Genomic DNA, 14664 nt, shown 5'->3' on the forward strand with positions numbered 1-14664 from the left:
AGTCTACCTAATTTGTAAGCAATTAAAATCTGTAAACCTATGTATTTTAATCTTTCCTTAAAGCAGGTGAAAACGAAAGTATGCACATATAATGTTGAGCAACTTTGAAGAAATGGACATATATAATGGAAAATTAAGGGAGGCGAAGACATAAAGTAACTATGTGTCTGGTAAGACAATATTATTTACATTATTATTAAATATCTTGAAGACACAGTATATTATTTTGTGTAATTTTAATTATGTAGTATATTTTTCTCTGTCAATTGTGTTTTATTCTACCTTCTAGGAATTCATATGGAGTTAAGTAATAAGTAATTTTCTGATCCACTCCTCAGGAACTTTCTTCATTAATTTAAATGCTTAATATTTTATCAACATGGAAAAATAGTTGCTCAACAAATGTAAATTTACTCACTCTTTTTTCCTGTTTAATTATGCAATTAATTAAAAGGTATTAAAGACTTAACAGACAAAGCAAGCCTGAAAGTTTAAGTCATGAAATTTTGATTTCTTGTTTTAATATAAAGGATATACTGCTAAAAGATAAGCTGAATGAAAGAAAGAACACTATACCCATGAGAAAGCGCCGTGAGCTTTGATGTGAACCTGAGGACAAAATGTATCTGGCACTTTTCAATCCCAGAGAGCTACTTTCCACCTGTTATTAAGGCTCTCAGAAACAAACCATATTTATATTCCTGATTAATGCCTTTATGTTTTCCCCTTAGCTGTCTGTGCAGCAAAACTTTGGGAACTCCTCTGATACTTGTCAGAAATGTGGTCAAAGGAAGTCCATTTTGGCACGCTCTGAAAGTAACACAAAGATTAACTTCATAGGGAACATGTTGCCAACTAAGTCAGAAGCTTTAAGGGAAACTTCATCCTGATACTGACTCTACCAATCCTTTTCCATTGTTCCTATCTCACAAAGCACAGAGTCTGCACTGCTGGTCTAAATAAAGAGCAGATAAGGGGGAAACCCACAGTCTTTATAAGACATCCATCCCACAAACTGGGGGATACATTCAGTTTGTATAGTCTTATATAACTTATTAATATGTACGCTGTCTTCTGTCTACTCAGAAAGAAATTATCAAAGAGTATATATTCCATGCTTAGTGAATATAAATACATTATTAACTTGAAGTTTAAATCATATTCTTTAATATAGCATAGTTTAGTGGATTCCTTGGTTGTGTCATGCTGTATGTAAAATAGCAAATTTAATGTCATTATGTCAAAACACTGTTAAAGTATTTCCCTGATAGTTATAAGGAAACCTAGAAATGCAACATCAAAAAGTGAGAATAAGTGCTTTGTCACCATAATCTGGCCGTAGTAACTCACATTTTGGGGGATCATAACACCATGATTCTTCCCTATGTTATATCACACTAACTTCCAAATTTTAGTAGTAACAGCATTTCTCCACTGCTAAAAAATGTCGGAATTATCCTGCTATATTATAAAAATTTTGACCACTTCATATAAAACTAAGCTAAAACAAAACAGGAAAAGGTCTGATTGACACCTGTAGGGAGATTTAACATGAAAATCAGTTGTTCCTCACTTTTTCAACAGTTTAATTAATTCTGTGTTTCTGCATTAAGTCAATACTGTGTTCAGTTAAACATAGGACTAAGACCTTACTAAACACTCTCAGGGAGCATGATATTGACCAACATTCATCTATGCGAATGTGATGTTTCTTCAGCTATGTGATATTTCTTCTACTTTATTTAGAGGTGTTCAGTGTATGACAAAGAGGGATAAAACTGGTCTCCATGTGACAGAAAATGTTTCCCTGAACTTGTAAAAGCTAACCTTTCATTTCCAAGTTTGTATTTGCTTATTTGCAGAAGAAACAGTTATGTTGAGGAATGGAAATGGGTTCTTTCACTTAGGACTTGATACTTACAAAGTTCAAAAGGCTTAGAGACTTTTGATCAACAAATAAGATCACTCAGATTCATAAACTATTCAAATAGTAGTAGAATATAAATTGAAAAGATACACATCTATAGAATGAAGTATTTTATACATTTTCTTAAACATTAAACTGTTGTCTCTCATATACAAAAATTCAGAGGCACAAACAAAAATACAAAAATTCAGAATAATTATAAATTGGCTATTAATATATTTCAAATCAAAAATACACATTCAAATTTTAATATGTATTAAAAGCTTACTATTTTCCTTATAGAAATGGTAGCTGACAAATAACTATTTCTTTCCTGCCCCTCTCTCTATTTCTTAAATTTGGCTGTTTTACCAAATTCATAGTTATTTCTAATTTTATGTTTAGAATAATTAAATATTTTTATATTCTGTACTCATTGAGTAACAGTAGTTGTTCTGAGTTACTCTGGTTATTACAAATTTTGTTCCTGGTGATGTATTAGTAAACCTTAGTCCTTTATGATAAAATTGATTAATTAATGCTTCTAATTTAATTTTTTAAAAGTAGGTTTATTTGAATGATCAGTTCTCTCTATGCTTTGAATACTATGCTTTGTATTTTTAAAGCCCTTACTTGGAAATCCATGGGAATTATATATGCTAAATCATTACTTCTTACAGCAATTTATAGAATTTGGAAAATATAAAATTTTAAAATAGAAAACTGAAGATACAATTCCAGCCCTGTTACTTAGTAGTTAAATGCCATCAAAAAATGCCCCTAACTTGTTTAGAGTAAGCCCAGTGTTCTCATTTATAAAGGGGATGTAGAAGACAAAGAGGCAATGAGTCTGTCTTCCCAGTATTACCTCTCCTGGTTGCTAAGTACATCCAACATGCTCTTGGAGATGAGGTTGACTCAGCTCTCAATTTGAAGGATGATATTAGTAATTCCAGTTAGACTTACTGCTTCTGATAACCTCATCCTAAACTAATCTGCTGTGACTCTCTCCTAACACAGAGAGTGGTTCAGGTTCTTCAGTCCAGGCCAAATAGACAAAAGGGGAATTTTTCTGGAAGCTCTGGCCCCAACAACAACAACAACAACAAAAGATAAGAACAAACTTTCTCTCCCAATTTTTCTTTCTTCATCTGCATTGTTGATTGTTGTAGCATGCTGCAGATGCAAAACCTGGAAGTACTGCAGTCATTTTGTCCCCATGAGGTACCAGCTTTAGGGTAACGTTGATATCATAGCAGGCAGAGACAAAAAGAAACTGGGTCTTTGAAGTCATAACTGAGTCAAAATCAAACCAACTCCAAAGACTTTCTTAACTCTAGACTTTCTTGTTACATATATCAATAAATTCCCAGTATTTAAAAATTGCACTTAAAGTGTTTTTTTTTTGTTTTTTTCTGTTGTTATTATTTTGACTATTATTTTTCTACTTTAATCAGCAGAGTAATAATAGCCAAAAAGATATAGTTTAAACCACTTCATTTTCCAGACTTTATACAGCAAACACGTTTCATTTTCTACAATAAAAAAAGAAAAGTCTTTTTATAAAAAATAATATTCTTCTCATTGTAAATGCCCTTCCAAATGTTCACTTCCCACTCCTCCACCTGGTTCTATAGCTTCAAAGATGTACTTTTGTGGATAATATAAAAATATGTCCCATACCCACTGGCTTCTCTTGCTATCTGGAAGGCCAGCAGGAGATTAAAAGAGGGAGGAGAATGAGACTATGTTTGCCTTTGGCATCCTGCCTAATCACTGGCATCAAGCTGGATGTGTCTGTCTATGGATGGCCACTGCATCTCCCAAGGCTGCTCAGCTTCTATGACTGTCTTCTTCAAGGTCCAGAAGCTTCATGATTGCCTTTCCCCTTTGACCTAAGAGTGGTAAGAGCCTAGATGACATTGTACTGGGTTACTGTACTTCTTATGTTTTATAAACTTTACATATTTCTGAATAAATCCTTTTGCAAATATTCTTCAAAATATCGTAGTGTGAGTGTACCACGTACTTCAGGTTGGAACTCTAACTGAAAATGAAAATGTGTGACTCAAATCAGATAAAATCATTTTAACTGAAATATTCTGTGGCCTATTCTACATAAGTGATCAGTTTTATCTAGAGTAGAGGTTATTTGTCCATTATGTAATTAATAAACCTTTCAAAGCACATGCACCAGGTTGGGAAATGTCAAATGGGTGACTTCAGAGAGAGTTTCCACTAGCTGTTATTAAAAAGATTGTTCAAGAAATTTAGTAAACTTTTATTAAGAAATTTGGTAAGATGCTTTGTATAATAATGAAGTTCTGTTTCATTAAAGGCATAAGCTGTTATGATGTACAACAAACTATTACCAGATTAGGCTTATTTTATGTCTCTTTTTAAGCTATTAAGTTTTAAGATTTTACTCAGCTGTTCTCATGTCTAATATATACCAAAATTGGTCATTTAGTTACTAAGTGTTCAATAACAATGGAACATTTTCCTGTGCTGCACATAATTTGAAAAACTGTTTCATTGTGGAATAGTCCTTGGGCATAAGCAGCTCTATACCAAGGCACTCAAAGATGCAAAGGAGTTATCTCATGCTATGAAGATTTCAATAATGGCTTTAAATTATAGCAGGTATGTACAATCCTAATGCATTATGAACAGAAGACCTAAACTGCATTCTGCCTTCTAAATAGGGCAATTAGCTTCAGTCCCCTAAGGTTCTTGCTAAGTAAGCTTATTTTGAATGTGCATAATACAGTGTGGCAATCCAGAAATTATGTAAATGCCTAATTCCACCATGGTTTATCAGGACGTAAGTAGACAAAGATTAGTTTTAAATTTTTATTGTTAAGTTTAAAATAACTACTTACCACCACTGATCTAAATACACAGTGACTCCCTGACTAAATCTCAGTAAAGAGTTTCTTTTGACTATCTTATGAATAATCACAAAATACAGTTAGATACTTCTGTTTCTGATTTAATACATTTGATACACTTGCATACACAAGTGTTATGCCATTAGAAGGGAGATTATCACTTGTCCAAAAATTTACAAACTTCAGATGGTTAATAAGGTACTAGAAATGTAGTTTTTATTTATATCTAGTAAGCATCAAAGTTGTAACTCTGATTCTTATCCAAAATATTTCCTTTTTAAAAATTGTAAACAGGCCAGGCGCGGTGGCTCAAGCCTGTAATCCCAGCACTTTGGGAGGCCGAGGCGGGTGGATCACGAGGTCAAAAGATCGAGACCATCCTGGTCAACATGGTGAAACCCCGTCTCTACTAAAAATACAAAAAATTAGCTGGTCATGGTGGCACATGCCTGTAATCCCAGCTACTCAGGAGGCTGAGGCAGGAGAATTGCCTGAACCCAGGAGGCGGAGGTTACGGTGAGCCGAGATCGCGCCATTGCACTCCAGCCTAGGTAACAAGAGCGAAACTTCGTCTCAAAAAAAAAAAAAAAAAAAAAAAAAAAAAAAAAAAATTGTAAACAAAGCAAAATAATAAAAACAATGAGTATGTGATGACAAACGTGAGAAAAAGGAGAGAAAAGAGGAAAAGAAAGGAAAAATATCTAATTGCTTATAATCTGCACTATTAGAGGAAATTTATAAATGAAAAAGTATATGAAAAACATAGTCTACTTTTTGTAACACCTGAAAAACCTTCACTCCTATCCCTGCAACAATTTATTTCATTTTTTTTTGTCTCTATATCCCCTCTACCTCATTAGATTTGTCAAGGATTCCAAAACTGAGACAGTATGATATAATAGTGGTAATTTCTGTCAGGGGTCAAAAACAGTGGTGAGAGGTCTGGCTCCTCCTTTGTGTGCACAGTTAAAAATAAGTTATATTTTTTGTGTAATTGAATTTTCCTTAAATATTAGTTATGAATGAACTCCGATGTGTTAAAGCACTTAGTAAAGTGTTAGTCCTCATATGAAAGCTCAAAAAATATTAGTTTTGTTAATTTTCTAAAGGCACTTTAAAGATCACTGAGTTGAGTGACCTAATTTTTATAAAGCAAATAGGGACTGGGTGTTAAGAAATGGTGGGGTTTTTTTTTCCCTCAAATTCTGCATATTATGTATTTCAATCAATTTTTTTTTAAAGTAAGGTTTTAATCATACAAAAGAGAGTCTTTTAATAACTAATGTGATTTATGTATATGTCTATAATTAAATTAGATTGGCATCTTTACATTCTCTAAGAAAAAACTATTCACTCAATGGTGTTAATTATTTTATGCATGCTTCCAGAAAGAATTTTAATAAGAGAAATGTAAAAGATGTATGATATAATTTAGGCATATTTATAAATATTCTCACTTTTATTTGATAGAAACAAGTTATAAGTATAGCTGTCAGTTTTAAGAACTTACTGTATGCACTTTTCTGTATTTGTATCAAGATGATATCTTGGTCCATGAAAATATCAGTGATTGACATTCTTTATAGTTTAAATTAAAATTGCCCATATTACAAAAAGATTAAAATCAGATGTTTGTCAAATTCAATTTTATGAACGTTTATAAATTTCATTGTCTTTTTAAACACATCTGGAGAGCACACATTTAGTAATTATATATAATTACATTTTGCTTAATAGTAGCTTCTTTCTAAGAAACTTTTGAAATGGCTTATAAAAGAGTCACCACAGTAATTAAAAATATACGCAGAGGCCAGGCACAGTGGCTCATGCCTGTAATCCCAGCACTTTTGGAGACTGAGGCAGGTGGATCACAAGGTTAAGAGGTCGAGACCATCCTGGCCAACATGGTGAAACCTGGTCTCTACTAAAAATACATAAATTAGCTGGGCATGGTGGCTGGTGCCTGTAGTCCCAGCTATTCGTGAGGCTAAGGCAAGAGAATTGCTTGAATCCAAGAGATGGAGGTTGTGGTGAGCTGAGATTGCATCACTGAGCTCCAGCATGAAACATATATATGCAGAAATGTTAAAATATATTAATAATTGCAAACATAATACGTTGGAATCTTAATTCTTGATTTAAGCTTTGGGTTTCTGGTTGTAATCCTAACTGACAGAATGTGTGATTTAAATTGTGTAAAATAGTCTTAACTGAAGTTTTTTTGTGGCCTGCCCTGAATTTCCTATCTGAATTTATTTTTAATTTTCAACGATTTTAGTGAAGTCCTTAAAACCTTACAAAGCAAGAATCTAAAAATATTTATGACTATTTTTTATTTAACTCATGACATTTTCTAAGCTTGGAATTATTTCCCTTTCATTAATGGTTGTGATGAAGGCAGAGGAAATGTTTTTCTCTACCTTGTCTCACTTGCTCACTATAAGGTGACTTACATTCAAGGTGAGAGCAGTGGATACTTTATTTATATGTTTGGTTCTGAATAAATAATTAAATATTATTGATAGAAACAAAAGACAGCCAATGGTCCCCAGCAAAACCCTGCCTTTAAGCCTAAAACGGCCTGAAGCCTGAAAAACTGGACAGCTGGTCCTAGATGAAGCCTGCCCTTTGCCAGCTGATTCTCTCTGAATAATGCCCACCTGCACATTGGGATGATGGGATGGAGCCTCAGGAGGTTTGTGCCATTTGCAGGAGGGAGGAGCCTGGCCTCTTCATTTCCTGGGTGGTGACCTGGGGTTTAATCTGTGAGGTGGGAGACCTACTAGCACAACTCTCTCTAGTTTTGCTGAGAGTTCCTCTTTCCTTTTTTCTTTTTTACCCAATAAATCCTACCCTAGTCACCCTTCAGTGCGTCCATGTGCCTAAATTTTCCTGGTCATGAGATAAGAACCTGGTTTTTTCTACAACATTTTTGGCACCCATTATAAGGCCTTAGGGTGAGTGAAATGTGGACCCAAAACCTCTCACTTTAATTTTTGATGGCATTTTTCTTCTTTCTTGGGAGGGCAGTAATGGCAGTAAAGATAGAATCTTTTTAAAAAAATATGGGTGGTGGTCAACACCTACCGCAATGGCCACAGGTGTGTGTGCAGGACAGTTGGGCAAGCATCAGCTCCCTGCCCCTCTTGCTTCCTGGTGAGAGCACATGGTTGTGTCTGCTGCTTGTGTGTGTGGTATCCAACAGCCACGTAGGGCAGCCAGTGCCCAGGCCAAGGCAGCCCTGGAGGCCCATCAGATCTGAGCCGGGGGAAAGGAACCCATTTGCATAAGATTAAGAATTTCTTTCCCAGGCATCTCATCTTTTTTTTTTTTTTTTTTTTTTTTTTCCTTTTCTCTACCTTGTCAGCAGTTAACCCTTATGCAAGAGATTTTTTTTTTTTTTTCCTTTTAGAAGACATATTATAAGGAAGGATAAGGATCACTGATTTTCTTCTCTGTGAAGTTTTAATTAAAAAAAAAGGTTTGTGAGGTTGCTCTTAAGCTGTAGCCAATCTGGTGTGCTTTGTATGACCTTCTGTATGGTCAGCAGTAAACTTTGCTGCAAGCTTCTATCTTGTGTTTTGCCCTTGGGAGCGTGTCCTGCAGCCATGTGGCAATGTTTTATTCAAGGCTTCACCACTTTACAATAGCACATGGGTTCAATCCTGACTTAGAGAATGAGTACTTTTGAGTTGACATTTGCGTGACTTTTGTCATTTGCTGATTCTGTTCCCCTCCATGAACAACTTCCAGCCTTTTTCTTAAATCTTCCTTTCTCTGGGTTACCTTTAAAGGTACTCAATTTTGTAAGAACTGCTTACCCCCTTAGAAAATACCTCATACACCTTAGTTAAATCAAATTTAATTGAGGTTTGTTGGTTTCACTAGAGAGGTTACTTTTAGTAAGGTTTGAAAGCTGGAAATCTTGGCCACTGAGCATAGCTAAAGTCAGGTAATAGCAAATTTATAAGAGTTTTCTTAAAGAGTGTTCAGCTTGACTAAAAGTGGATATCCAAGTTATAGGTATATTTAAAAGGCCTTTATGCTTTTCTCTTCTGCAATCTTGTTTTCCTGGAAAAAGTTTTTTGTTGTTTTTTTTTTTTTTTTTCCCTCAGTCAACGAATTCTTTTTCTCCACTATGTTTTGCCATTCTTAATGCATGCATGAGAGGTCAATAATCAAATTAGGAAGTTGGCAGATGAAAAGTCGTATGGCTGCTGGGTTTTCTTCTGCCTGTCTGTGTAGTTATATATGTGTTGTGTGTGACGTCTATAAAAAAGAGCTCTAGGCTGGCTGTAGTGGCTCACACCTGTAATCCCAGCACTTTGGAAGGCCAAGGCAGGCAGGTAACTTGAGGTCAGGAGTTCAAGACCACCTTGGGCAACATGACAAAAGCCTGCCTCTGCTAAAAATACAAAAATTAGCTGGGCATGGTGACAAGCACCTGTAATCACGGCTTCTCGGGAGGCTGAGGGAGGAGAATTGCTTAAACTTGGGAGGTGGAGGTTGCAGTGAGTTGAAATCATGCTACAACACTTTAGCCTGGGAGACAGAGTGAGACTCCATCTAAAAATAGTAATAATAATAGTTGGCCTAAAGAAAAATAACCACTTGGATCAAATGTTTTGAAAGGGATGATGAAAGCTGTGGTACCTTTCAGTTTATGTGACTTTAACCTTAGAGAAATAAAAGCAGCCTTAAAGATTATTGGTAAAATGCAGGTATCATCAAAATGTAAAGTTTTGCCTAGGGTTAAATGATTGTCTTGAATTTAATAAGATGAAGCTAAAGGTTTAAATAAATAGTGGAAGCTTTGTAAAAATTAATCTTGCAAAAATTCCATGTGTGAACATATTAACTAAATTCAAAAGGGCATTATTTGGTTTTTCTCTCAATTGAGCATTGAAATAAAAGTTCAACCTTATTTCAAGGTATTCTTAAGGCACTAATCTGCTCTTTAGCAAAATTTCTAAAAGGTTATAAAAGGGTTTAGCTTTTTTAAATTTCTGTGTCATCATTTTGGCAAATAAATAACTTATGGTAATCTGGAATTCTATTTCATAATATCAAGTTCCATAAACCTCTAACATTTGACAGGATTTCCAATATCAAACTTCAGTTTCAAAATTGTCTTTCTTGATGCCTGGCTTTTGGATGGTACAAAAGGCTCCTAGAGTATCCAAAAGAGAGGTAATCAAGATTATCTGACACATTTGGATACATGAGATTGCCAACTTGGTGTTCAATCTTCTTTAGGTTATATTTTGATAAACAATACTAATATTTGTTCCAAAATTGTATGGGATTTCTAAAATTCTAATGCCTGAAATATATGCTATCAATCATAATTAAGGTTTTTATGTTACATTATTAATTTATTATAAACCAAAGAGATAACCAAACATTTTGGGCAATTGTGTTTCTAACCGTAACTACCCTGGACATTTTGTTCATCATATACAATTGTCTTGTTTTGATCCTTTTCATAATATGCTTTATAATCTGCTGTAGAACTCTGACAGGTGGTATCAAATACAGGTTTCTAATAACTTTGGAGATGGTGATGTTGGAATAAAGAAAAAATGTATGGGACTTATGAAAAGCTAAAATGTTCACAAGTATCAAGCAAAATAAGAGTTAACTAAATGGATTAAACTCATAGAAACCTGAAGCAATCTTTTTGACTCTTGTTTCGAATGTTGCTGATCCTAGTTTTATTTTTCAGAGTCAAAGAAACTTATTCTAAATTATTTATGAACTTTAATAATTGAGTAACCTATACACCTATGAACAAAACTCGGAACATATGTGTCTCACTCTCTCTCTGCCTGGCTTCCCGCAGAATTTGGAAACTATTTGTGAGTATTCTTAACTTATGGTAGTATAGCTGTTTGTATCAGTGCGATAAGAATCCATTTTCTTTCGCAACAGAATGCAATTGGAGAAACTGGTTGTTTTACCAAGGCTTTGACTGGAAGAGTGTGCTTCCTATTAAGGATTCATACTTGACTTGCAGAGCTGATAAAAGCCCCTTAGGAAAACTGGCCACATACGCTTGCCTAAGCAGTCCCTAAACAGGATACCTGACATGTGGTAAGTCCACGGGCACTTCAAGTTTATCTTGAGACCTTAAGAGAATAGGATTACCTAACTCACAGGTATTTGAAGGTACTTCCTTATGGAACAGAGTTCCATCAAAGACAATCCAAAAGACCTAGGTAGAAATCATTATTCTCACTGTATTTTATGCAAATAACCAGGCAAAGTATAAGAATAAAGTCTATTTTGCAAACAACCCAGTCTTATTATCATTTGTTTTGTCACAAAAATGAGGACTGGAGTGAGAAATTATGTTTCAGAACTTATCATACATTCATTATTAAATTCTAGACTCATTTGTTGTTTTCAAGTTTTTGCCTACATTTTAGACTAACCCTGCTTGTTTCTGTGAACCAACCAGCAATCTCTGGCTGCAGCTCAGAAAGAACAAGAGGGATAGATGATAAAAAACAGGAGTCGATGTTCTAGTTCAGAGCAATTATTCTGCAAATCCTATCAGGTAATGGGAATAAATAGGGTGTCCATCACCCAGAAGTTTCCTTATTGGGAAAGTCAAACCAAGGGAGCTCATCAAAGCCAAGCTCTAGACACTCAAATCTTAGCAAGCATAACTATAGCCACCAGTTATCTGGGCATGCCGCAGGACATCCTTTTCTCTCCCTTGTTGGAGAAAGACTCAATTCCACAGCTTCATCTTTACATTCGGTTTATGATAAGGAGTCCATGCAAACTGCCCAAGACAAATTTTTGTCTAAAACTCAATTCCAAGCTTCAGGTCAAAGCCCTAGGAAAGATAACTAGATCTGAGGGATCCAGAGGCTGATGAAAACTAAAGTTAAAAGACACAGCACAGGTAAGCATGACTGATTCCTGCTAATTAAGCCAAGCTTTCTATTTCATGGATAAATATTTCACTAGTAACCATGCCATAAATGAGGTCTAGGGGAGCAGGGGAGATAAAGCATACAGTCTAGGGAAGCAGGGAGCTGTCTACTGACAGCAGGGGAGATGGAGCATACATGGGTAAGAATGGATACTGCCACCCTCTATGATCCCTTGTTAACATGAGTGAAAGTTGCTTTGACACTCATGGGTAGCATCTAGTAGTTACTGGGACTCAGCGATACAAGGATGGAAGAAAAAAAGAGGAACACCTCACTTTCCCTTTTTCACACACCTTAGGTATTTGCTAGGAAGAGAAAGGAATCAGGGATGCTGGCTCCCTTCTTTACTCTAGATTAGTAGCCATTCATCTTCTGTCTGTATCCCTCTTGGGTCATCCTAAACCTCTAGGACTCCTTTGAAAAAGTACCTTGTTTTGTTCTTTTTCCTCCTCGGTCCCCTTGTATTAGTCTGTTTTCACACAGCTGATAAAGACATACCCTAGACTGGGCAATTTAAAAAGGAAAGACATTTTAAGGGACTCACAGCTTCACGTGTCTGGGGAGGCCGCACAATCATGGCAGAAGGTGAAAGGCACATCTTACATGGTGGCAGAACGAGAGGAGAATTTGTGCAGGGCAACTCCCCATTATAAAACTATCAGATTTCGTGATACTTGTTCACTATCATCACATGAAAAATCCTGCCCCGATGATTCCATTACCTCCCACTGGCTCCCTCTCACAACATGTGGGAATTGTGGGGCTTATAATTCAAGATGAGATTTGGGTGGGGACACAGCAAAAACATATCAGCCTTCTTCACTGATAAGTAATTGTGTCTTCATACTATGGGATACTCCTCTCGGATGCATTCTTCAAACTGGGAAAAGTTAATAACTGATTGGCTTAGGATTGGGCTTGGGGCAAGGGAACCCAAAAGCTTGACATGTTGGCAAAAGGGTAAAAGATTGGTTTTGCCAGCCAAACTGGAGAAAGGCCTTGGGGTTTTCTAGCTGTCCTTACTCGCCCCACCCCGTCTCCCTACCACCTTGTTTTGTCTTAATGCATGTTTTCTAATAACCTGGTTTGTCTCTTCTCAGCTTCAGGCCATCAGGCTCCAAACGGTCATGCAACCAGAGCCTCAGAGAATGGCCCCTTTTCCCGGGAGCCCTTAGATAGGCCTCCAAAGTAGATCTGACTGCCGTTTTCCCAAAACAGTGCCCCCTGTCAGCAGGATGCAGTTAAAATCAGTCTTCATCCTTGTTCTAACCTTATCCTTATTCTAAAAGCAGTTAGATGTACTTCTGCAGAGCAAGGAATGATAGAGACAGGAGACAACCAAGGGTCCCCCGTGAAACCCTGCCTTCAAGCCTAAAACAGACTGAAGGGTGAAAAACCAGACTGCTGGTCATAGATGAAGCTGGCCCTTTCCCTGCTGAAATAATACCTGCCTATGCACTGGGAGGACGAGGTAAAGCCTTGAGAAGTTTGTGCCCTTTGCAGTGGGGAGGAGCCTGGCCTCTTGAGTTCCTCCACAGTGACCTGGAATGCAGTCTGTGAGGCAAGGGACCTACTAACATGACTTTCTCTTGGTCCGCGGAGAGTTCCTTTTTCCTTTTCTCTTTTTCACTCCATAAACCCTGCCCTAGTCACCCTGCAATACATCACATGCCTAAATTTCCCTGGTTGTGTGATAGAAACCCAGTTTTTCCTACAAAACTATAAATTGAATAAAGTAACAATTTATAATATATTCAATGAATGATATAAAGCTTTTAAAATGAACTTTGAGACTATGAACATGGAGTGTCTGATGTTAAGGTTCTAAGGGTTTAAACACTGGTGTTGATGTTGCCTGAAACCAAACATTATGCTTGAGTATTTGAGGAAAGAATGGTATTGAAGTTTTCCCATGCAGGCTATAATGCAACATCTTTCAAAAAAAACCTTTGAGCAATCTATAGTTACTTTTCCCTAACTCTCTCAAAAATGTCTTCTAAAAATATTCATTCTAAGGTATTTCAACATACACTAAAACTACCTGTAGCTGCATGAGACACTATTTTATAAGACACTTTTATTTTTAGACAGTGTTTTAGAATATCCTTCTTTGTCTTTACCACTTTGAAATTTTGATCCATTTATTATTTCTCAGCACTCTGGATATTAGATAGAAGACAAATTATTATTTCTCTGTATTTTTAGACTAACAATTTTCAGCCTCCTTTAACATATTTCAGATTATACTTTTCTGAGTCCCTGGATTATTCTGGATTACCTACTTTGGAAAAGAGTCTCATATCAGCCTTTTGTTTAACTATCCCAAAGCATACACAGGCATGACCTGATCTGACCAGAGTGTGATAATCACTTTGTTCTGGAAAACATTTGCTTATATACAACAAACGTTATTACAGGCTGAAAAGTGGAAAGTTCTAAATGAGGCATTGAGGGAAGGAAAATAGAGTTTGTAAATTACGAATTACTTTTAAAAAGCAGAATGATGCAAATGATTGGCACAAATATCATGCATTAATCACAGCAGAGAGAGCTAGCTTTTGTGTTTGGCCTTGAGAAATATTTTAAAGTAAAGAAGAGAAAAAAACTCTTTTAGCTGAGTGACTAGCAAATGGAATGGAAGTCAAATGAAAAGGCCTAACCTATTCTGGGATTGAGGAGTGGTGGTATCAACTTATGATGGCTGGTGACATGTGGAAGACAATGAGGCTGTAAAGGCAATTGGAGTCAAATTATGAAGAACCCTGAGTACCATAATGAAAAGAATATTGCGTTTAAGCAGTGGGAGACAGATTTTTAAGAAGCATAATTCTGGTTTCAGCCAATACAATATGCAATTCTCTGCCATTGAATTTACTGTTAACACAACTTTTAATTAAATGGTGTTTTCCAATTTCTTATTTGC

At 35.9% G+C, this 14664-nt stretch overlaps 1 long non-coding RNA gene across 1 annotated transcript in view; it reads left to right on the plus strand.

Moving 5' to 3' along the window:
• Positions 1–14664, plus strand: part of LOC141584313 (uncharacterized) — a 572289-nt gene that overhangs the window by 545018 nt on the left and 12607 nt on the right. The window contains exons 17-19 of the long non-coding RNA XR_012517287.1: positions 64–170; positions 3617–3810; positions 10523–10655. This is a non-coding gene — a long non-coding RNA (uncharacterized LOC141584313). The remainder of the gene's footprint in view (positions 1–63; positions 171–3616; positions 3811–10522; positions 10656–14664) is intronic.

This window comes from Saimiri boliviensis, chromosome 4 (assembly GCF_048565385.1).
Source record: "Saimiri boliviensis isolate mSaiBol1 chromosome 4, mSaiBol1.pri, whole genome shotgun sequence".
NCBI classification, from domain to species: domain Eukaryota; kingdom Metazoa; phylum Chordata; class Mammalia; order Primates; family Cebidae; genus Saimiri; species Saimiri boliviensis.